At 42.4% G+C, this 25981-nt stretch overlaps 1 protein-coding gene across 3 annotated transcripts in view; it reads right to left on the bottom strand.

Annotated features, from left to right (window-relative positions):
* EOMES (eomesodermin) overlaps positions 1-25981 on the bottom strand; it is a 154833-nt gene that overhangs the window by 125783 nt on the left and 3069 nt on the right. For 2 of the 3 annotated variants that reach the window (XM_081164592.1, XM_081164590.1), the window contains exon 1: positions 23895-24834. The exons of the other annotated variant lie outside the window; for it this stretch is intronic. The gene's annotated coding sequence lies outside the window, so the exon portion shown is untranslated. Of the gene's footprint in view, positions 1-23894; positions 24835-25981 lie in introns of those variants that run through there. 3 annotated transcript variants of the gene reach the window in all.

Genomic DNA, 25981 nt, shown 5'->3' with positions numbered 1-25981 from the left:
TCCTTATCCCTCACAGAAACTTTCCTGTCGGCAATGAAACAGCAGTTATGTCACACCAGCTCAAAAGGCAAATGCGAAGGGACTGCTCAAGTATAAGATGCTGTCTGGTGAAAAAGAGAGAGATGGGGGTAGCTCATTTGACAGAGCTGTTCACACTTTTCCTGCACAGCTGGGAGACATTAGCTTGATTTCCCAAGATTGGTGTGTTTTCTAGCACGGTGAACTAAAAGCAAAAATAAAATTAGAAAAAACAGCACTTATATATACAGAGAGAGAGAGAGAGAGAGAGACGGACAGAGAAAGAGAACTGAGTATTTTGTGACATATATTTACCTTATGAAGTTTTAAAAATCCTGTTTACAGTACAGTGGTACCTTGGGTTACAGACGCTTCAGGTTACAGATGCTTCAGGTTACAGACTCCGCTAACCCAGAAATAGTACCTCAGGTTAAGAACTTTGTTTCAGGATGAGAACAGGAATCACATGGCAGTGGTGTGGCAGTGGCAGGAGGCCCCATTAGCTAAAGTGGTACCTCAGGTTAAGAACAATTTCAGGTTAAGAATAGACCTCCAGAACGAATTAAGTTCTTAACCCAAGGTACCAATGTATATTCCAGCAACCAACCACTTCTGCCTTTAGATTAAGGATTGCATTCAACTAATTTTGACTCAAAGCAGAGCCAGAAGAACCAGTGAAAATAATGGCCAGGACTAACAAAGGTCCATTGTCCCCAGTAATGTTGGAATTTCATATCACAGTGAACAGGAGATGAGCAAGTAACAGCATCCTGCTACTGTTGAGGTGTGGCAGCATGACTGTGACTGCAAGGACCAAGCTGGTTTTGATCAATGCATATGGCTAGATTCCTGTATACAGTATATATATTTAGTAATGTTAAGCTATTGAATTTTCAAAATCAGGCACATTCAGCGTCACATGGCAAAACTATTCCTGAACTGCGTATCATTTGAGAGCACAGATGAGGGAAATCACATGATTCAATATTTTGCCATATAAAAATATTCCTTACACGTAGAAAATGAAATGTCAAGGGAGAGCGATTCAATTTTGACCTTCTCCCTGACCATGTTTTTATAAAACACATTCAAAAAGTATTAAAGCTCTTTCAAATTTTCTTTGATAGATGCCCTCCTCCAAATATGAAATAACACATTTATGATGTGATGAAATTTTTGTACATATCAGGCCTAATCATCTTCTGCAAGGCAGAACAATCTGTCCATCAGTATGTAGCCCCATGAAAGAGGACAAGGAGACCTGGAGTGGAGTTTAAATGATGTTCACCAGTCTGTCCCTGCCTTTTCTCCAGCAATGAATTTTTGACACAAGGAATCAGAGGATGGTAATATGAGCCATTAAAAACAATGGGAATATGGTCACACCCAAGTGGCACAGTTTCATAAAACCTTCTCCTATTATTTATATAATAAAAGATGAGTGAAAATAAGATTAACTGTAGTTTCCTTCTTTATGACATGATATATTTTCTAGCCTTACGAGCAAACACCCAAACACATTTTTGTTTAATCCAAACCTATGCAGGTAAAGAAATGAACAAATGAGGTCATCATGCATCAGCAGTTTCTGACATGTTTTCAGTTCTTTCCTTGAAAATTCAACTGCTCATTAATTTCGCCATTCTGCAGTATTATATGATGATGACTCAATGTGTGATTATAGGTGCAAAATGCTCTACAAGGGCATGGGGAGTCTTGTTGACTTGATATATTTAACCGTGATACTCATTTTAAGTCTAAATAGTCAAACAGTCTCCTAATTCAGGCTGTGTTCTGAGGGACTGCTATTTCTCTCTCTGCTTTTGAGTTTCCTTTTCTTTATGGTCATCTTTCAACAGTTCCTAGAAATATAGATATATAAGAGAAGTGAAGATTATCACCAGAATATGTTAAAAGCATGGTAGATATGGCAATCAGTCTATCTGCTAGTCATGGTGACTCTGCTCTGCCTTCACGGTCACAGGCGGCAATGCTTCTGAATACCAGTTGCTGTAAACCACAGGAAGGGAGAGTGTTCTTGTCTTTGGGTCCTCCTTGTGGGTTTCCTACAAGAATCTAGTTAGTTACTGTGACAACAGGATGCTGGTCTAGATGGAACACTAGCTGATCCAACAGGTAATTACCAATCGGTGAGCTTGACCTCGAGACCAGGAAAGACCCTAGAGCACTTAGAAAATGCTGTTATTTCTAAGACCCAGCATGGGATTGTCAAAAACAAGTCATGGTAGGGGAATCTCATTTGTTTTTGTTTTCTTGATAGAGTTAAAAGCCTGGTGGATCAAGGGAATGGTGCAGACGTAGTTTATCTTGATTTCAGGAAGGCTTTTGACAAAGTTTCCCATTACATTCTTGCAGAGAAGCTGGTAAAATGTGGGCTGGATGAGGTAACTGTTAGGGGCATTTGTAGCTGGTTGACTGATCAAACTCAAAGAGTGCTCACTAATGGTTCCTTGTCATCCTGGGAAAATGTGATAAGTGGGGTGCTGAAGGGTTCTGTCCTGGGCTGGTTGTTTTTCAGTGACTTGGATGAAGGTATTGAGGGGATGCTCATCAAATTTGCTGATGACACCATACTGGGAGGGGTAGCTAATGCTGCAAAAGACAGAATCAGGATTCAAGATGACCTTAACAGATTGGTGAACTGGGAATGGGTGTAGCCAAGCGGGGGGTGGGGGTGGGGAGGCAGATGCCACTGCCCAATTAAGTAAAACATTGGAAATACTTAACTAACTGATCTATCACATAGGTTCTGCCCCCACAACAAAGTCCTGCCCCCCCAACAAAAATCCTGGCTACACCCATGGAACTGGGCTGCAACTAACAAAATGAATTTCAATAGGGACAAATGTAAGGTTCTACATTTAGGCAGGTCCCACCTGTGAAATAATGCCCCCCCAACCACACTTTTGATTATGAGCAGAATGGATGGTATCACTATCACAGGGCAAATGAAGCCCGATCCCATACATTTCTGATCTAAGGACAGGGCTTCTGGGTTAGGCAGCCTATCTTTCATGAAGGGTTAAGCCCTATAAGCGTTCCTTTTACAAATGATGTCTGAGGGGAGGTATCAGGAGGCCAAACATGCAAAAAATCTGTTATAACAATAATAAAAAGTATACAGAACCTGGCCATTAGCCTTATTGGTGTATTTTAAAAGATATATATGTGAACAAAGACATATATAATACATCAATGATACATTCCTGCTTTTTCAGGGGTCAGCAAACTTTTTCAGCAGGGGGCCAGTCCACTGTCCCTCAGACCTTGTGGGGGGCCAGACTATATTTTTTTGGGGGGGGGTGAATGAATTTGTATGCCCCACAAATAACCCAGAGATGCATTTTAAATAAAAGGACACATTCTACTCATGTAAAAACACGCTGATTCCCGGACAGTCCGCGAGCCAGATTGAGAAGGCGATTGGGCCGGATCCAGCCCCCAGACCTTAGTTTGCCTACCCATGTTTTAAACCTTCATGCTGTTTGTTGGAAATTGGCATTTGTTGTATTAAAAGTAAGTACAGAACAGAGCGATCTTGCCACATTAATGACAATGGTGATCATAGCACAGGAAATAGACTTAAATGAAAGGACAATGAAAGTCTCTCTCTCTCTCTGAATCAATACAGACAGTAATCCAGGTCTATATCTTTCATATTAGCTGAGAGCTCTGCATGTGATGACCCAGACCTGAACCCTGTTCTCTGCAATCCATACGTATCATTTACTCCACACACAAATTGGTTCATGGACTTGCACATAGAGGCGTGACGCATCTTATAATGCTCAATCACAGCAGGAGAAGAGATAGGAGAAGAGAATAGAGGGATTGGGGGACGGGGGGGGGGAGAGAGAGAGAGAGAGAGAGAGAGAGAGAGAGAGAGAGAGAGAGAATGAGAGAGAGAGAGAGAGAGAGAGAGAGAGAGAGAGAGAGAGAGAGAGAGAGATATCCCTTGTGGCACAGCCACTTTGATGGCCAAGTAGAGACATCTTCACTTCTCCTTCACAGAACAGTAGACACATTGCAACTGACTATGTTTCAGGGTTGCAATTGGTTTGGTAGGACTGTTATCCTTGCACTGATCCCAGGAAACAAAATCTACAAAAAGGTAGTAGGGTTGTTGTTGTTGTTTTAAGGCCCTACAGGTAAAGTGCACCGGCTATCTTTTCCAGGTTTAACTTGTTAAGGTGCCAGTGTAATGTCCTATTGATGTTCCCATTGATCCTAGCCAGCATGGCCAACGGACTGGGATGATGGGAATTGGAGCCAACAACATCTGGAAAACACCACACTGGCTACCCCTCTGCTAATGTATACAATATTTCTACTTCAGAAAGTCAGGCAGAGGTTGGTCATGCGTCTTGCGTTTGGGACAGTCCTCTGTTTGAAGGGTTATCAGCAGACTATCTGAAAGAGTCCTCTATTTTAAGTGCTGCACAGTAGAAGTCTTTTTTAAAAAAAAAGAAGAAGAAAAGATTAGGAATTGTAAGAAGGGTGAGCAGGTGCCTGGAACAAACAGTTAGCAGGCCACATGCTCCAAGTATTGTATTGTATTATATGCAGTTTTTCAGCTTAATTGCTTCTTATGTCAACTGTATTTATTATTTTGTAAACTGCTTTGAGACTTGTATAAAGCAGTATGTGTGTGTGTGTTAAGCTAGCTAGCTAGCTTGACATAAAAGCCTTCCTCCCTATCATGAGATGCTGTAAATTTCTATTTTAAAATGACATCTAAATTTGCATCTATTCACATAAATTGGTTTACGCAATTTTAATATGAAATTTTGTCCTCTTTTCATTTGGTAATGCATAATTTGCTGCCTTAGACAGAAGTCTTCAACATGAAAACCTATAGCTGTTTCCAAAATCATCTTTATATTTTTTACTGTGACTTTGTTGAAAGCACAGGTCTCAGGATGCAAAAGAAATTCAAATGGTCAATTTTGATTATAGCTGGATGTGACAAAATAATTTTAAAAGAAGAAAAAAAGCTATGTTTTCCTTTGTTGAGGAACTCTAGTCTCGTAACCACACACTCCATGACAAAATAGAAAGGCAGCCAATATACAGGAAACTAGTTTCAAGCGCTTATTTACACACTACCTTAATACACACCCACCCTGCACCTTAGTCAACTAATTAAGTAAATTATCAGGACTAAGTACAGTAGCCTTATTGTTTCATATTGCAATCACTAAATATGCAATTTTTGCGTGTTAAGGTATCAAAACAAGGTTATAGATCAGTTTTATGTTTCTTTAAAAAGGGAAAAGCTAGAAAGGAGGGAAATAATTGATTTTATCTGTCATCATACTTAACGTCCCCAAGGAATGGATTTGGTGATATCAATATAAATTCACAGCACTTGGCTTCCCCTGTACTGACTCTTAATTTCATGTCTGAACATGGCTTTCCCCAAGCGATTGCTTGATTAAAGTGCTGTGGCTTATAATTATAATTTATAACTCATTTAACAGACAATATTAGTTAATCCCTAAGAATGTGATGGGAATCTATGAAGACCGCGTCCACAATGTACCATCCATCCAGCACTGCTGCATTTCTCAGGCAGCCTTGCTGAAATGAATCAGATGTTTATGATGTTTAGTGGATTATTCCCATGCTATACCATCACCACAGAGATATAGGAAGCTTCTTTATCTTGAGTCAGACCATTGATTCATCTAGCCCAGTAATGTCTATACTAGCAGGCAAGCAGCCCTTCAAGGTTTCGGATGGAAGTCTTTCCCAGCCCTGCCTGGAGATGTCACAAACTGAACCTGGGACTTTCTGCATTTTCTACCCTTGTGGACAGCCCCAGGCACTCTTAGGCCTTAACCAGCCAGATAGGTTTTGGAGAGTTAGACCCACATTAAAAGTGTTTCAATGCTTATCTATCATTACCATTATTGAATTTTATGAACACCACATACAAATCAGATACAGTGGTACCTTGGCTTATGAACTTAATTCGTTCCGGAAGTCCGTTCTTAAACCAAAACCATTCTTAAACCGAGGCGTGTTTTCCCTAATGGGGCCTCCCACCACCAGTGCCCTTCCACCATTCAGATTCTGTTCTTAGACCGAGGTAAAGTTCTCAAACCCACACACTATTTCCGGTTTTGCGGAGTGTGTAAACCGAATCATTCTTAAACCGAACTGTTCTTAAACAAGGTACCACTGTACTCCCAATGGTCTACAGTAGAGGATCATTAACCTTTTTAGGACTGGTGATTTCTAATTTTAATTTGTAGGGAAGATACACATTAGCTAGCGGACGTTAGGGGAACACTGGCTTAAAGACACTAATACGTAACAAAGATTGTCATTAACTTTAAGCTGGGTTGTTCTTTTTATTTATGTCCGTTAATTTATTTCAAAAGTTCTGAAACATCACATTGTTTTAATTAGCTACTGAGAGACAACAAAATTTGTATTTCTGACAAGGAAGACACTTTAGGGGCACTGGAAAGAAACCACATTTGTTTTCTGAGAGTCTCATGAAATTGATATCACACTGTCATTTTAAGCTATCTCAGCCTCCTACTACAAAGCAAGCAAACAGATTTGATTTTGGTCCATTTTAAAGTGCATTGTTTTATGACAAATTACGAAGCCGAAGTGGTAAAATAATGTGTAATTTATATGAGACACTGTTTTTTTAATTAATGTTTTATTTTAAAAGGTAAAGGTAAAGGACCTCGACAGTTAAGTCCAGTTGTGAACGACTCTGGGGTTGTGGTGCTCATTTCGCTTTTCTGGCTGAGGGAACCGACGTTTGTCCACAGACAGTTTTTCCGAGTCATATGACCAGCATGACTAAGCCGCTTCTGGCGAAACCAGAGCAATGCACGGAAACACCGTTTACCTTCCTGCTGGAGTGGTACCTATTTATTTACTTGCACTTTGATGTGCTTTCGAACTGCTAGGTTGGCAAACTTCCCTTCTTCCTTTGGTTTTGCCCCCGTTTTTCTTTCTCTCAGTTTACTCCTCCCCTTAGTGTTCTTTGTCCGGGACCTGCCATCTTTTATTCCATTGGCTTTCTATCTGTTACTTCCTCTGCCCTCTTCCTTCAGGCCTCTGCCACCTCGACTCCCCTTGGATTTTTTTTTGTTTTAAGATCTGTGTTATCAAAGTGGTGCCTGATGACTCCCTAAGAACAGAAAGCCACAAATTAATGCTACTGTGCTCAACCCACTTCTCTGAGAAGTTTGAGGGTTCAGAACTTAGCCAGGTTTGCTTTTCTTTTGATGGAATCACTGGAGGCTTATTGGTGTTTTGTAATATTTGCCTTCATTTGCAAATACTTTGGTTGAACATTAGGTGGAAAACACTTCAAAGCCCACTGCCCCTAAACCAGGTCTGCAGGGAGACAGCTGGCACCCCAAATTGCTGATATCTCATAGAGTCCAAAAGTCAGCTCTCTGTGACTTTATCGGCGCTCTCTCAAATTGCTGTTTGTCTTCACACATGGCAACTAGATCACAGCAGGTGTGAGGTATCTCTCTTTCAGGCATTTCCCAAGGCACTTAAGCCCTGTGTGCACATTATAGCTCCTGTGTTGATGGACATGGGACAGGGAGTGGGACTTTACCCAGCAGTTTGGCCCTCTAACACCCACCCTGTCTGTAACACCCACCCTGCCTTTGCTCATATAGTTATGCACACAAAGGTTTCCATGGGAACTGGAGCCCAGTTCCGGATCCAATGAAAGCCTTCATGCAAAGGCTCCTTCCCTACAGACATTTTACGCTATACACGCTATACATCAGGGGAGGTGGGCTTATTATTATTATTATTTGGATTTATATACGGCCCCATACCCAGGGGTCTCAGGGTGGTTCACAGAATAAAATCAAAATATTAAACCACAAAATACGGTACCTAATAAGAATAAAAACAACAACCCAATAGCCCCCACCCACCCACACAAAAACACCACATTTTAAAAGGGCATAGGATGTTAATTGGATCAATCAAAGGCCTGGTTAAAAAGCAACGTTTTTGCCTGGTGCCTAAAGGTGTGTAATGAAGGCGCCAGGCAAACTTCCCTGGGGAGAGTGTTCCACAGACATGGAGCCACTGCAGAGAAGGCCCCTTCTCATGTTGCCACCCTCTGGACCTCTCAAGGAGGGGGTACACAAAGGAGGGCCTCAGAAGATGATCTCAGGGTCTGGTTAGGTTCATATGGAAAGAGGCGGTCCTTGAGGTTTTGTGGTCCTGAGCCGTTTAAGGCTTTATAGGTCAAAACCAGCACTTTGAATTGGGCCCATAAACTAATTGGTAGCCAGTGCAGTCGGATCAGGATCTGTGTAATATGCTCGAAGCATCTTGCTCTGGTGAGCAACTTGGCTGCTGAATTCTGCACTAGCTGAAGTTTCTGAACCATCTTCAGAGGCAGCCCTATGTATAACGCATTGCAGTAATCTAACCTTGAGGTTAACAGAGCATAGACAACAGCAGAGGTAGAGCACACCATCTCAGAGAGAGGGGCTACTCACTACCTCCATGCTCTTTGCATCACTGTTCATCAGGACAGGAGCTATGTCACCAGGAGCACTCTGGGCTCTGTTAACCCTCTCCTGTCCAAACAATAACAATCCCTGTCCTGAGACCGCTGAGGCATGCGGAATCACACAGAGGTTTCATTTCCATCCTTGGCTCTCCTTGTACTACTTACCTGGCAGCCAAATTTGAGGAAGAGTACAAGGAACCATAGCTCACTGCAGTGAAGATATTCACAATAGCAGGACTGAGAAAGGCTTGCCTAAGAAATATCTACCAGAACCCTGGAAGGAAGCTCAGTATCGTTAATCTAGGGTCTTTTTTGTTGTTGTTAAAAGCAGCCATGGGGGTGGAATGGGGTCATAGTGCTTGGGAAGGCTTAACCCCTTTTCCTGGACTATATCCCACCCAATCAAAACTGCCTGCCAACTGCTGTTTGCCATGCAGGTCACCTATATGCCATGCAGGGCGCCTATATGTTATGCCCCCTGGGAAAACAGATTTAAATTTGGAAAATTGTACAGGAATTTAAAACAGCCTCTCCAGAACTGCAGTACCAATCCCAATTCCCCTCTGCCTTCCGTGGCTACTATTAACAAGGAAAAAAGAAAACCCAGAAAGATCCCATTCATGAATTTCTTATACTGTACCCTATCTAAAGGTAAAGGTAAAGGGACCCCTGACCATTAGGTCCAGTCGTGGCCGACTCTGGGGTTGCGGTGCTCATCTCGCTTTATTGGCCAAGGGAGCCAGCGTACAGCTTCCGGGTCATGTGGCCAGCATGACTAAGCTGCTTCTGGTGAACCAGAGCAACGCACGGAAATGCTGTTTACCTTCCCGCCAGAGCGGTACCTATTTATCTACTTGCTCTTTGATGTGCTTTGAAACTGCTAGGTTGGCAGGAGTAGGGAATGAGCAACGGGAGCTCATCCTGTGGCGGGGATTCGAACCGCCGACCTTCTGATCGGCAAGTCCTAGGCTCTGTGGTTTAACTCACAGTGCCACCCACTTCCCTGTACCCTATCTACTTTGGTCTTAATATAACATCTTGCTTAAAGGCACCTGATGTGATGATATCCCAAGTGAGCTTTTAATCAGGCACTTCCCAGCCCATGCTTTTGCACGTTAAGTACTTTAAAAAAAAAGTTTATATTTATTTCTTGCATTTCCCTAACAGTGGGGTTTTTTTATTAAAAAAAAAGTCTCCAGTAGTACCAATGGAGGTTTCCTTTGAAATGCAGCCAGCAGTTTTGGGTGGGGGGATAATTTTTTCAGGACTATGGGTAAAAGGGAAATAATTAAACTTTATCCTTCCCCTTCCCATCCCCAAGGCTGCTCAAGATCTCCCTCATCTATGCCCCACCAAACAGAGCTATAAAGATGCATACAGGGAAAAATGAATATTGATTGCATTCACACAATTAACATAATGTCTAGTTTGGTTGTTAGTTGTTGACCAAGTAGGTTATAGCATCTAGCCTGCCCAAGCCAGTCAAATAGTTTGCAAGGTACATGTGGTTTCACATACAAGGGGGGGGGGACATGGTCAGGGCAGCTGGGTGCTTAGCATGCAGGTAGGTCACTACAACTAATTCTATCCATCCTTCAACCAAGCATCCTTCCTGCTCAATAGCAGCAGAGCTCACAATGGATGGCAGACATCAAAATAGCACAGAGCTATAAAAGATCCCCCCCTTCTTCCTCCTTTTATCTCGTTTCCCTTTCAGATTTGTTTTTCCCCTTTTCTTTCATGCCCTACAAGAGCAGCATTAAATGCTGAATCAGACAATGCGTGAGGACAAAGTCCTTCTCGGATAATTAGACTGAGCCTCAAATATCTGGCCTGTACACATCTTTGTATACCAAGTGGATCCGAGCCCCCAGTGATTCAGGGCCAAGGGTCGGAGCAGCAGCCTGTAAGAGGAGACTGCGTGTGACTCTTCTTGCTAAAACTGTACATCTCTAGTGCATATTTCATCCATGTTTCAAGGTCGCCAAAGAGATCAGAGGTCCAAACCACTTAGAACTTCTCCATGCATAGAGTGATAGGAGCCGGCCAGCTGTCATAATTATAAATTTAAGCAGACCTACTGATGGTGCCTGCCTCTATAATGGATTCAAAGACATGAATAAAACTCCTTAATTTTCAAGTATTTCTTTTTTTAAAATTAATATTTGAAAAGGGGAGAAAGTAGCTTGTTAAGAAATAAGATTTCTAAGGTTGCAGCTCTTGCATTGAGGGATACAGCTTGGTGGCCTCTCTTATTATAAATGTTCTAGTACCCATCTGATGCCCACTTATTTATGGATTTTAGACTAAAAGCTCTTTTTTTGCCAGTTTTCTTCACAAGCACTTATCTCAACATCCTCATTAGATGGTTTTTCTCTTTTCTTTTTTTCCAGGGCCTATCCATGCCCTCGGTACTTCTTTTTGTTCCATTCTGCAAAAGAAATGGCTTTAAATGATCACTCTCCACCAGTTCCAACTTTTCCCCCCTTTGTAATTAGCTTTATTTGAAGGCCAGGAAAGTAAAAGGACCAGAAGGATTTTTTCTCTCTTTTCTAAAACCCTCAGCGTTGAACAAAAGAGATGATGTTCTTTACTTCAGCCATATGATGTATGAAGCATGTGCAGAGTGGGTCAGCGTGTCTCCGTTTTGAAAATTAGTTTTTAAAAAGTCTGGTCCTAATAAAGTCTGCATAAGATGTAAATGGCAATGTGAGAAACTTCCCTTGGATCAGAAATGAGAATTTGAACCACTATAAGTCATCATCCTCGCCACCATCTACGGAAAGCTACCTAAGTTAATGAATTCGAAGAGAAGGATATGCCTCAAAAAAGAGCAAAATATAGGAATAGATTACCAGTATCTTATAAACTATCTTCATTAAATCATTAAATGCTGTGCTTGTTTATCCTCCCTTTCTTGGAGATGGAGAAAAGCAGTGCCTGGATTGACAAAAGGGGGACAAGTCACAGGGACGTGCTTCCTAAGCACTTTATAAGCAATAGTGCCTTATGAATGTGGTGGGTGGGAGCAAGCCACAAGTGGGAATCGGTTTCATAGAGGGTCTATATCAGGAGTGGCAGTGCTGACTATGGCTGATGGGATTTGCAATCCAACAAGATCTGGAGGGCCACGGGTCCCTATGGCCATGGAATACACATAAATGGAAAATAAATAGAGGAATTGAGGGCCCTTATGAAATTAAGCTCCTTTGGAATGGATGTCCATTTACTTACCCATGACATGTTCTTTGCTATCACTTGTGGGTATGCTAGCTTAATTCCCCTCTCCCTGATAACATTTGTGTAACTCCTCCTAATAAAGTGTCTTCATGTACAATCTTTGTCCTCATAATATGTAAACATATTTGTTGTACACAATCTACATGTCTTTTCTTCAGGTGGGCATAATATTCTACACCTTATTTTGTTGTTGTTGTTTAGTCGTTTAGCCGTGTCTGACTGTTCGTGACCCCATGGACCAGAGAACGCCAGGCACTCCTGTCTTCCACTGCCTCCCGCAGTTTGGTCAAACTCATGTTGGTAGCTTTGAGAACACCGTCCAACCATCTCGTCCTCTGTCGTCCCCTTCTCCTTGTGCCCTCCATCTTTCCCAACATCAGGGTCTTTTCCAGGGAGTCTTCTCTTCTCATGAGGTGGCCAAAGTATTGGAGCCTCAGCTTCACGATCTGTCCTTCCAGTGAGCACTCAGGGCTGATTTCCTTCAGAATGGAGAGGTTTGATTTTCTTGCAGTCCATGGGACTCTCAAGAGTCTCCTCCAGCACCATAATTCAAAAGCATCAATTCTTTGGCGATCAGCCTTCTTTATGGTCCAGCTCTCACTGGACCATACATCACTACTGGGACAAAACTCCATGGACAAAGACAACAGGCATAGACGATACCCATTGCTATTGACACACTTTCCTGTAAAAGGCATCTCAACTGTCTGCATGATTAGGGCCACTCAGACTGTAAGCAATTTCATACCTTACAGTCCCTTCATTGAGCAACACCACATGCTGTGTAATGTTTGTAGTTGTCCTTACGTTTTAGAGAGAAAGAGAGAGGTTGCCTAGTCATTCAACACTTTCATGTTTTGTGAGTTAGAATTATAATGTGGTTTTCTGTTCAAACTGCTTACTCCACAACTAATTGAAGGTTGCGGCACACATAATGCCAGCACTATTCGGAAGCTACTTCCAGTTTCTTCTCATGATGGCTGCCTTAAAAATCTGCCTTCTTGATGGTCCAGCTCTCATTTCCATACATCACTACTAGGAAAACCATAGCTTTTACTATACGGACCTTTGTCAGCAAGGTGATGTCTCTGCTTTTTAAGATGCTGTCTAGGTTTGTTATTGCTTTTCTGCCAAGAAGCAGGCGTCTTTTAATTTCGTGACTGCTATCTACACCTTATAGAATACTTCTAATTTCTTGTAGAACATTATCTCATTTCTTTGCTTAGTAGAGTTATAAGCCTGGTGGATCATGGGAATGCTGTGGACATAGTGTATCTTGATCTTTTGACAAAGTCCCCATGATATTCTTGCAGAGAATATCTTGGTAAAATGTGGGCTGGACAAGGTAACTGTTAGGTGGATTTGTAGTTGGTTGACTGGCTGAAGTCAAAGAGTGCTCACTAATGTTTCCTTGTTATCCTGGAAAAAACATGACAAGTGGGGTGCTGCAGGGTTCTGTCCAGGGCTTGTTGTTTTTCAGTGTCTTTATAAATGGCTTGTATGAAGGTATTGAAGGAATGCTCATCAAATTTGGGAGGGGTAGCTAATGCCACAGAAGACAGAATCAGTATTCAATATGACCTTCACAAATTGGAGAAGTGGCCAAAAACTAACAAAATGGATTTCAAGAGGGACAAATGTTAGGTTCTTCGCTTAGGCAAGAATAACTATCTGCACAAATATAAGATGGGGTACACCTGGCTTACATGTGAAAATAATCTAGGGCACAGGTGTCAAACACAAGGCCCGCGGGCCAAATCCGGCCCGCCAGACCTCGTCATGTGGTCCGTGTAGCTGCCGCCGGCCGCCAGCCTTCACCTTTTATTCTCGCTTCTTCTTTTTTTTGACACAAGAAAGCCGCCTCTTCTGCGCATGTGCGGCAGCCTACAAGCCAGAGAACGTCTGCCCTCTAGCGGCGCCGGCCGTTCTACACAGGAAACCTCCACTTTACATGTATTCAGGAAACCTCCACTTGTTACAACCGGCCCTTTGAGGGTGACCAAACTGCTGATGCGGCCCCCGATGAATTTGAGTTTGACACCCCTGATCTAGGGTCTTAGTAGACCACAAGCTCAACATGAGTTAACAGGGTGATGCAGCAGCAAAAAAAAGCTAATGCTATTCCAAGCTGCATCAACAGAAATAGTGTCTAGATCAAGAGGAGTTGTACTGCTCTATTCTGCCTTGGTCAGATCACACCTGGATTACAATGTGCAGAGGAGGGTGGACAAGATGATAAAGAGTCTTGAAAGCAAGCGCCTTGAAGAATGGTTGAGGAAACTGGGTGTGTTTAGCTTGGGAAAGAGGAGACCGAGTGGAAATACAATAGCCATCTTCAAATATCTAAAGGGCTGTCACATGGAGCAAATTTGTTTTCTCCTGCTCCAGAGGCTAGGACTAGAACCCATGGCTTCAAGTTATAAGAAAGGAGATTCCAACTAAACATCAGGAAAACCTTTATGATGGCAAGAGCTGTTGGACAGCGTAACATACTGCCTCAGAAGGTGGTGGACTCTCGTTCCTTGAAACTTTTTAAGCAGAGGCTGGATGGCCATCTGTTATGGATGCTTTAGCTGAGATTCTTGCATGGGGGGTTGGACTAGATGACCCTTGGGGTCCCTTCCAACTCTATGATTCTATTATTATTAATATTATGCGAGGAAATATGAGAATCACGGCTGGAGAAGAAGAGAAGTCAGTGGAAAGGAAGGGCAGCAAATTTGGAACATGTGACTGACCTTCACCACTTCAGTTTGGACTGTGCAATTGCCAAGGACATCAACAAAGAGCAGCAACGCAAAGCTGGCTAGAGAGTCATGCCTGTGGTAGATGTCTTTCAGCATTGAAGCTTCCTTGCTGATAAGGCTTTTCAAGGCAGGGCCAATGAAGGCTAACTCTGAAGGGACACAACCAAAGGAGATCACCCCTTTGGGAAGCTACGAGGGGACAGAGGCACAATCCTCTGGATTATTTTGGAAGTTGATCACAAGGTTCCTGAGTGAGACAGGAACCAGGGGTGGAGAACTCCTTGAGTGAGAGGCTAGGGGGCCTGGAAATATTAAAGTGGGGAGTTTACTGTCCTGTGTGGAGGGCCCAGCTAAACAGCTACCTGGCACTTTAAAGCAGCATTTTATAGTGCCTTTTGTTGAGGTCAGTACTTCATCATAGCACTGGTGCATTATTTGGCTGCTGTATCATAGCACCTGAACTAATTAAATATATACTGCTCTTCATCATCAAATTTCAGAATGGTTTACGTATCTTAAAACAGCAATAAATTAAAGTAACAAATACAACAATCCTGAGTAGAAAAAAAACAACATGTTATTAAAAGCTAGATACACTACTGTCAGGGGCTGCCTCAGGTCTCAGCTCACAAAAGACCAACGCCAAGCTCTTCTTATATACAAGGATGTTTATTGCAGTTCATTAATGGTTCCACAACCGAGGCGTGCAGCCCCGCGTCTCTTAGCCTAGACGTTTGAAGTCCCCTCTGAATCGGTCCCGCCTCTACACCAGTTTAAGAGGCTTGTGCTAGTCCACCTCTTCCTGTCCTTTCTTTTCCGCAGGGTCTTTCTGCCCCCCTGGGTTCCTTCCCTTCTGCTTTCCCCTGACGCGGATTCCTCAGACGCCTGCTCCCCCCTCCTTCGTGCTTTGGGGCCAGGCTCCTCCTCCGGGCTCTCTGCATTTCCGCGCGCCTCCACATTTGAACTTGGCGCGCGTTCGCTACCCCTGACCTTCCTTTTGACAGTTACACTACTCCCTGTACTACTCTCCTCCCCTTCCGGCAGGACGTCCTGCCCCGATCTCCTTCCCCTGTCTCCTTCCTGCTCTGCTCCGTGTGTCACACTGGGAACTCCACCCTCTTCACTCCGTTCCTCCTGGGAAGCCGACCCCGATCTCCCACTCCCACTCGGGGTTTCCCTGCTGCTTCCCTGCTCCTGGCAAGTCCCCCCTGTGACCCCCCTTGGCTTGACCAGGGGCGCCCCCTTCTGGGAATCCTCCGATTCACTTGAGAGACTCATGGAAGACCTCAAGTCATTGTCATCCTCTTCCTCACTGTCCTGGGATTCTTCCCCATCGCTCTCCGTCTCCCCCCTCACCTGTGCCTCTGTCCCTGAACCCCTGACAACTACGTTTAAGAACAGCCCTGTTTATGAGCTATTCGGTTTACGAACTCTGCAAAACCAGAAGTAGTGTCCCGGTTTGCGAACTTTACCTCAGCACTCATTTTTATTTGAATGTTTAGTGGGGACAATGTGGAGGGCATAATATGTTGGGTGATGCCAGACGGGAGGGTGGCAGGGGCGCCCCTATTGCACCCACCATGACTAGGGGGGAAATACTGGAAGTGCTGGAGGTGTTGATCCTGGCTGCTCTAACAGTGCTATCTGGGTTGGTGCTGCTGCTCTTTACTGCCAGTGTGATCCTTAATAGGAGCTACTGCCTATATGCCATCCACTAGAAGTCATCAAGAGCTCTGCCATGTCTGAGAAGGCACTATGCTTTACAAAATAAATATCAAGAAAAATAAAAAATACCCACAACATTCCCTTGCCATTTTATGACCTTAGCTTTCTTTAACTTTTACTTACGATGGAACGTACATCTAGCCAGGCTTTTATAGCAGTGCTGTTGTCCACCCCTCAGCAACAGTGTTTTTGTTCCCAGCTTGGGTCTTGCAGGAGCATCACAAATATAGATACAGGGTAAGTCTTCTAAAAGATGCCCCGTGGAACATGTGTACTCTGTATCCACGGGGCCTCTTTTAAAGGACTCACCCTGTATATAAATTGCATTTGGGTAAAGTATCTTGGAGATGAATGGAATTAAAATGGCTTAGTGCACATAATCGCACACAAAATACATAGCTTCAGCTTATGGTGGGTGATTATAAAATCAGAAAGAAAGAAAGAGGAAGGAAGGAAGGAAGGAAGGAAGGAAGGAAGGAAGGAAGGAAGGAAGGAAGGAAAAGACTGAAAAGTTTTGGATAAAATCACAGCCACTATTCACTCTCACTTTATACACAGTGCAGACACCTAAAAGGTTTACCTCCAGCCTTTCTCGCAGTGCATAAAATATAATTTAAAATGCTGCTGGGGATCCTAAGGGCATTCCAGCACTGCTGGCAAGATATTTCCTCCTACCCTAGTAGAGAAATACATAACAATGTTCTTAAAAAATTAAAAATTTAAAGGAATCTGAATATATGCCCCACTGTCAATTCTCTGGGTTGGCATCATGTTATTCTCCAGTGCTCCATCAGCATGGATTCATTGTGAAATGTCTGCATAGCCTGTGGAAAAGCTGTTTGTGCATACAAGGCACAGCATATAAATTAAGATTACACTTGCTTTGGGTTTGTTCTGGGAAAGATACGCTCTCAAAGAGCGACTCTCAGCATGGATACTGAGAGAAGGGCATAGCAAAATGTATGTGTCTCTTGATGTATATTTTATCTCAAGCAACAGTATGATTCAAAAGGACAATAATGCTTTAAACTCCTCCATAGTAGGCAGGTTGTATACAGTATATGTGTAAATAAATCTTATATCATAAAGACCCTGGGTAAAGCGCACGACCCCAGGAATCTCACACTGCTGTGGAGACTGGGATGGCATATAACAAAATCCTATGCTAAACCACGGTTTAGCTTTACAAAACCTGAAGCTCTCCTGCTCTCCCTCTCCTTCTCTTCTGACACAGTCATGAGGCAGAGATTTAAAGCTTCAACTTCAGTTTTAGATCAACTGTAGTTAAATACTGTTCATACACCCTAAAGTGTGGTTAAACTGAATTATGGCTAGTTGAAAGAAGTCAACTTCTTCTATGATTTGAAGTTGGCTTGTTTCCACTAACCATAGTTATGATAAACCACAGTTTCTTCAAGCTCAGACTACATGGCGAAGTGTGTTTATTCTAAAATGGAAGAAAAAGCTTTCCAATAACTCACAGCCATGTCAGAGAAGGGGAGAGCATGTAAACCTGATATGCAAACCAGCCAAATGTGGTGCTATTCCACAGAATTTCCTTGTTCATGGGATTAAAAAGTAACATACAGAAGACTAGAAATCCTGTTTCTTAAATTTCTCTGTGAACAGACACGTGTCAGGGATTAAAGCACTGGACATTCTGAAGACATGTTCTTACTAACCAACCCAACAGCTCACATAGAAGCATGGGTCACTCTTTTTTAAGTTTGCATTACAAAATTACTTACTTACATAGGCATCAGATGGATCACCTATCAGATGGATAGATATAGATAGCATATCTATCTGAGAGTGTATATAGCAAAACAGCTTCAGACAGTGTGGGCGGAAGCATGCACGCACACACACATTTTTTGGGAAGGCAAATTACTTAAGCAAAATACGGCGATCTCATTTTAGACATATCTACAAATGTCCCCAACACTTTTTGCTGATATAAGAACAGGGCTTGACAATCTAGTGTATTTATCCAAACTAAAATAGCCACTCGTCTGTGCTTTAGTGCCATTTTCTGTCACGCCAGCATGACAGCACTAAGTGTTTAGTTGGAATAAGTGGTTCCATGTCCTTTGATAATACAACATGGTTCCAGCATTCTGTTCACTACAATTTCAGCTCCATCAGGGGTGGCACAAGGTCCCTTAGTATTCCCAGAGATTTTCAAACTCGTGGCACATGTGCTCTTTTATGCACTCAAGTCGTCTGGTCCATTTGGACTGGGATCATGAGGGAATACAATTAGCCAGCCACTTTCTTTACACCGGCTCGCCTGCCAGTCTGTTTTGAGCCTTAGTTATTTTGATTCCCCTCCCCTCTTTTTTGATTTTTGAATTCTCTAAGACAGAAGATTTCAGCAACCTCATATTCCACACTGCACCAGAACAGAACAGAGTAGCCAGATTTGTTATGCTACTGGTAGAACTGTTCTCAACTCAAATAAAACATATTCCGATTACATAAGCGTCATAAAAGCACTCTCTATTCTGTTTGTAAATAAGACTCAAATATGAAATCCTGCCAGTAAAGAAGTAACCCGTGGAGTGAATTTTACTCTCAGTTCTACTAATTCAGACTCTCATGGAAACGTCTCAAAGGACAGAGCACTTCCCACTACAATGGGTAGAGAAAGCTGATCACATAGAACCTAAGTTTAGACAACACAACATCACACACCGAGGAGCTGACATGTAAGTGCTGTTGCTTTCAGTAGAACTTTCAAGGCTGAAGCTGTGCAAATGATTGCAGTTGTACGCCCTATAGTATGTTTTGCAAACAAAGAACATTTCAATTTCTCTTTGGGTGACCTTGAAAAAGGGGTACATCTTCATATATGAGGCTGGTAAACTAATTTATTGTTGCTCTTACAGGAATCATTCATATATTAGGAAAACCTAAATACAATGGATTTAAAGAATGGGACTACTGTAGTGCTTTAGATTAGAGAAGGGATGTTAAAATAACTCATCTAGAAAGATCACATGCACTATGCTGGTCAAATAGTATTTAACTTTGATTGGCATTACTTTGGATTCCAAGGTAACATTATCATTTGAGTCAGGGTGGAGAAAGTTTCAGCTTCAAATCGGGAAAGCGAGTGGGGCCATCTGCTTGTCAATCACATGATGTCATTGTGATACCACATGACTGACAGGTGGGCAGGCCACCCACCTGTCAAAATCTCCTCTGTGATTTTGCAAAGTGCCCTTTGAACCAGCCTCTATCTGCCAGTGACTCACAATGTTTTCATCATTAAGAGAACAGAACAGGGCCAGAGAGGGATAGGTATTAATTCAGCTGGCTATCCAGATTACAGGCGAAGAGTATGACCTGAAGCCAGACCACAATTCTGGATTGTGTCCTAAAGCAGAAGAATTATTCTAAGGATACTTAATCCCTACAATTGTTAAAGGGAAAATGCTATGCAAGAAAAATATTCCCATTCAGTAGCTTCAAAATTCAAAACCTACCCACTGTTCACCCCAGGCACTGAAATGCATAAAAAGTTCCTGACCTTGCTGAGTTTCTGTGGCAGTGGCGTAGCGTGGGGGGTGCAGGGGGGGCCGGCCGCACCGGGCGCAACATCTGGGGGTTAGGGGGCGCAAATCCACGGGTTAGGGGGCGCAAATTACTTGCCTTGCCCCGGGTGCTGACAACCCACGCTACGCCACTGTTCTGTGGATAAATCAAAGCCATATCAACTAGCAATAATGCAGCAGGATTCAAGTACATGCTGAAGTGTTTGGCAGATGGAGAATTAATATAGCAAAATGAAGTGACAGAAGCCACAAATTTGGATGAAACAGAGAAGACTGGCTGAAGAGGAGGGATTCTCAGAGGATGTGCAGAGTGCCTTAGCTTCAGTTTGTGCGTTTTTTTGTTTTTGTTTTGTTTTATTTATGCTTTGTTGTAAACACCAACAAAAATCGAAAAAAACCATACATCTACGACACTCGTTACACCAAATACAAAATAAACAAAAGAATAAAATCATCTGTTTTGACAGTAAATCTTCTTAAGGTACATCTAACTTTCCGTCTTCTCCATGCTTCTTTTAATATTTACAAACTTATTGCATAAATCTATCTGTTCATTTTATATTAAAGTATTATTCTCTTATATCCTTGTTTCTTACTTAGTACAACTACAGAAGTTATTCGAAGGCTGCAACCAAGTTCATACTACCACAATTGATCTTAAGATATGATTTGAAAACCTCCCATTTTGCAATACTTGTTTTCACTTATCTTTCATTTTTTTTCAGCTACTTGGGCTAGCTCTGCATATTCGGCTAGTTTTTGTAACCATTCTGACCTGGAAGGGATTTTATCACTTCTCCATTTAGTCACTATTAAGATTCTCGCTGCAATTGTGGTGTATAAAAAAAACTTCTTTTACATTCTTAGGAATGTCTGATCCTGTAATTCCAAGTAGAAATGCTTCTGGTCTTTTTTTAAATGAAACTCTAAACATTTTTTAAAGTTCTATATAGATGTCATCCCAGAAGATCTTAATTTTTTTACATAGCCACCACATGTGCAACATAGTACCAGTTTCTACTCATCTCCAACAAGTACTAGATACATTTTTGTACATTTTTGAAAGCTTGCATGGCATCAAATACCAACGGTATTGCATTTTTTGAAGGTTTTCCCTCAAAGTATAACATGCAGTAAATTTCCAATTTACTTTCCATAATTTCCCCCACTTTTCATTTCTATATTATACCTGAAATCCTGGGCCCATTTGATCATGGCGGTTTTCATCTCTTCCTCCTTGACTTCCCAATCAAGGAGGAGTCAGTACACCTTTGAAAGAGTTTTTGTTTTTGAGTTGACCAAATCCATTTCTAATCTAGATATTTCTGGTGCAAATCCCTTTTCCTTATCTGTTTTAAATGTTTCAAATAATTATTTTCATTATTTGGTTTCATTATTATCAATTTGTGCATTTCTTGGCTTCAAAGCAGATGTGTGTTTCTATGAGCACACCTGTTTTACCCAGAATTAAGTGCTATGAAATATGCTGTTCTACGGCAACAGTTTTTAAAGGGCTTTTTTTCTTATTTTTTTACAATAAAAGTTTTGTGGCAGTGATGATCTTTGTGAATTTTATTATAGTGGATTGGAATTACTTGACTTTAAAATGTATGGGTTAAAATCTAGACGTTGCTCCATAATCTGATGTTACATTTCAGACAATGATGAAACTCAGGCATCCACAAGCTTATGCCTCATCATGGGAATTGATTCATCACACTGTAATCAGTCTTTTGGTTCTTATCTGAATACAGATTAAGATGCTGGAAAAGATTTACATCTTTGTGCTGTAGACGGAATGCACAAGAAAAATAGATTTGACTAGTGATAGGGTTTAGCCTCAGTACCAATTACTCAGAAAGGTGACCTGTAAAAGATTATTTCTAAACTGGATTGATGCCATTTCCCTTTCTTTTTTAATAACAGAAAAGAAGACTAGAAATAGTGCAAACCTTTCCTTTCCCTTCCCATTATTTACAATAGCAATGTCAAGTTATGGCCACTCCATAGCTGTCAACTTACAGATTTGAAAATAAGGGACCAGCAGCCTCAAAAATAAGGGATCAGGAGCCAAAGTAAGGGATTTTGGCTTAGTTTATACAGAAATCCGCCACTGATGGAACCATGCTGCTTTTGCTGCCACTGACTGTGTTTTGCAGGGGGTTGGACTAGATGATCCTAAGGGTCTACAACTCCGACCAAAGAAGAGTGGCAGACAAAACTGATGAACGACGTGGAGACGGCAAAGCTTACAGGCAGAATTAGAAACCAGGAAGAGGACCTCTTTAATAAAGAATGGGGAAAGTTTATAATTTAGTTGAAAAGCTATTGTAAAGAGTTACATACATTGGTAGGATTGACAGAAAATTTGTAGTAGAAATTTGAACTATGGATGGACGAATGATTTATAAAAATAGAGTTATGAAAGGGATGCAGAGGGGGAAATCACTACATTAAGATGCTGCACTAGTTGGGGGGTATGCAAAGCAGCACGCTGGGCCTGCCGTCGTCCTGGCATGAGGAGTTCCATCGGCCCTTCCCCGCCCAAGAGAGACTCTCGCCCATGCCACCCGCGAGCCCGGCATGAGGCGGTTGCGGCACTGTGGCAGCCGCTGAAGCGCCGACCTTCTGCGTCCCTCCCCATCCCCTCCTCTTCCTCCTCCCTCAGGCCGCCTCCTCAGCCGCCGCCGCCTCCGGCTTCCCCCAGCAGCGCGGCGGAAGTCTCGCAAGAGAGGGGCTGCCTGCCTGCTCGCTGCCGCCCGTCTCCTCACAATGCGCCCCTGAGGGGGAAAAGGGAGAGATGGAGATACGGCAGCTCTGTCGCGCGTTCTCTCGCGCGGCGGAGGACCCTGAGCTGCTGCTTCCCTCCCGAGCCAGGCGAGCATGAAACTCAGGAAATTTAAGGGACATCACCAAATTTAAGGGACACGGCGCTGGGATAAGGGAGTTTCCCGCCAAATAAGGGATGGTTGACAGCTATGGGCCTCTCTTAATTTTGTTATAGACGCCCAAATAGCTAAAATGTTCTCCACAAGTATCCATAGACCTCAGTATCCATATACCCTGAATGCAACCATCACTGTTTTATTGTTTGAATGCACTATAAACCACTCTGGCATCTTATTTTTTAATAAATGTTTATGACCTGATCAAAGAAAAGATTCACAAACATGGCCTTTTGCCTGTTATCGTGGTTTATGAAAAGGTTAAGCAAGGACAGTGTTTAGGTAACTAGAAAAGAATGTGATGCAAGAGCCACACTGAGGTAAGATGTCATGGCAACAGAAAAAGAAACAAGAGAAGAATATGGCCCACAAATCATTTAAATCAGCCTGTGCTGTAATACTGATGTTAGCATCTGAGGCAATACTTTCCCTTCCAGAGTCTAGACTATGGTAGACTACTATTAAAATAATGATCAGCATAAAATATAGCTTGGCAATCTTAAGCTTGTGAACTCACTTCCTTCACCCATGTTCTAACTTTTTCTTCCTTACTTCTTAATCTGTGATAACTGCAGTTTGTGCTGGTATCTGATAAACTATAGTCTGATGTGGCATCTCTATTAGGCAAACCACAGTTGCTATAAAGCAGCCTTCCCTAACCCAGTGCCATCCAGATTGTTTTTGACTACAACTCCCATCAGCTCCAGCTAGCCCAGTTGTGCTAACTGGGGCTGATAGAAGTTTTAGTCCAAGCCATATAGAAAGCAGCCATTTGGGGAAAGTTGCTACAAACCATAGTTTGCCTCCAAACTGGAATTGGAAACCTAGTTCAGACAATGTTTTTCAATGTTGGTTTTCTGAAGAACTGAATTTTGTCTAACTTTGATGTCATGGGATACTACTGTTATCACAAAGAATGGATCAGGGAACTGGAGTATACAACAACATGAGGCAAGTCCCAGACACAGTCCTTTGGTAAAACTAAACCATGATCTCTTTCATTTCAGCATGGGTCACAATCAGGTATTATGAGGTAGTTCACACGGTCTTTGTTCCAGTCAGCCAATCACTGGGCACAGAAGTGTCTGCTCATTTGAATAACCAGCCTTATATAAGAGTTTACCTCCAATGAAGGTTCAGGCATTTGCAGGCAGGCAGTTAGACAGGCAGACAAGCAGTCTTGCAGTCTCGGTGTATGAAACAAAATGGCTTCACGGAGACTAATGCGTAGGAGACCACGGCCACGACCACGACCACGGTACAGGGGGAAGGCCAGGAGAAGGCACACAGTCCGAAAGAGAACTATAAGGTCTGTAAAAAGATACAGAAGGCAGAAACCAAGAATTAGAACTGCCTCCAAGTTGCCAAGGAGGATCCGGTCTAACAAGTTCCGAATGACCAGAGATGCTTGGGGCATGTTGCACTCCTATGTAGATGGCATCTACAGGAAAGTGTCCGGGGAAGCTGAACGCCTAAGGAGAAAGGAGCGACGCCCCTCCATAATTTCCTCAGATGTGCAAACTGCCTTGAGGCAAGTCATGCCAAGAAAATACACCAGGCGAATTGCCTTCAGCAAGACTCGTTAGAAAAAGTATCCTTTCCCTTCTCTATGGCTGGCTTATTAAGGCTAAGAACAGAAAAGAGAAAGGGAAAGTACGGACACCAGCCTGAGAGAAATTACAATCTTCTGCCTGCCTAAAGAAGATCGAACATGGCCTTCAAACTGCCAAGGAATCCTGTAACCTACCAAATTTTTTCTAAACCAGCCTCACTACCAACTATTGTTTGAAGATGAAGAAGAATCTGGGAGAGACCAGGCCCATCAACTACAACAACAATGCCATCCTAATAAAATCAACCTTCTGTTTAGGTATTTTCTGTTATGCGTGGAAGCAACTATCAGACTATGAAATACCAAAGACTTTCCATCTTTGTGAATCTGAGTCAGCAGAGAGAGATCAACCATACTTAGAAATGAAATGACTATGTGAGGTGTTTCCTGAAGGGGCATTTCCCTTGCAATAAAACAGGATTAGCAGGATTGTTCATTGCACGTCTCTTTTTTATAATGGGGTCTGAAACTCAGGTTTGGGCAGTAATTTAAGGAGAAAGAGTTTTATTGACTCAGGGAATCATGATGGAAGATAGGCCATCACTGAGGGTGACAGAGGAATCACCTGATAAGACCTGATTCTCACATTCTTTTTTTCTGATGATGTGAAAATAGCAAGGTTGTAACATGGTGGTTGTGTGAAACAGCTTTCAAAGTTACATCTCATGGACTAAGGGTTCTTATGAATTTGACAAAAATTAAAGGGTTCTCCTAAGCGTCAACAGGCTGCATATGGTCTTCACGGTGCCATATGCTGAAAGTTCAGTTTTCTTATTGCAGTATGCCATTAAAAACAAGAAACTGCAACAACTGAAGATAGTAATTGGAATCTTTAGTTTACAAAAAGGTGGGCAACCAGTAAGTCAGATTCTCACTCCATAGGCCAACTTTGACAAGTTGGCACAATAGCCCACCTGACATTATTATGACATCAGATGATTGAGAGATGGCTTGTCCCACCCACCTGTCAAAGCCCATTGGCCAGAGCAAGTGTGGGGAACCTTTGGCACAACAGTTGTTGCTGAACTACAATTCCCACCATCCCTGGTCATTGGCCATGCTTACTGGGGATGATGGGAGCTGTAATTCAACAACATCTGGAGTACCAAATATTCCCCTGGTACAGAGCTTCACAAGCACCTGACAGCCGGCTGCTTCTCACATGCTTAGGAATATAATCAAGCAATTTCCATTGAAACCACTGCCCAAATAGAGCTTGGTGCTTCTGGAACAAGGCATACTTACCCTGCTCATTAACTCACTTTAAGTTATGATTATTCCTTTTTTGCCCCACCCTGATCTCACATATGTCATGTGAACATGTTTTTTTTTTTAAAAAAAAAAAATTGCCTCACAGACCAGAAGGGGAGGAGCTGGTGAGTCAAATGTGGCTCACGAGCTGAAGATTCACAATCCTTGGTTCAGAGCATATTATAAACTCACAAACACTTGCCACCATACCAGTAAGAAAACAACTCTCATTGCTTGGGTTACATTTTCTTGTTAAAGAAAACACAGTATGAGAATTAAAGTTCAGCAGACATGGAAGTGATATTTTCCCCCTAAATCAAAGTTGAATGGCTTTTTTTTCAAATTAA

This window comes from Podarcis bocagei (assembly GCF_964188305.1).
Source record: "Podarcis bocagei genome assembly, chromosome: 12".
Lineage (NCBI taxonomy): Eukaryota > Metazoa > Chordata > Lepidosauria > Squamata > Lacertidae > Podarcis > Podarcis bocagei.
This window is presented reverse-complemented; position numbering and strand designations above follow the sequence as displayed.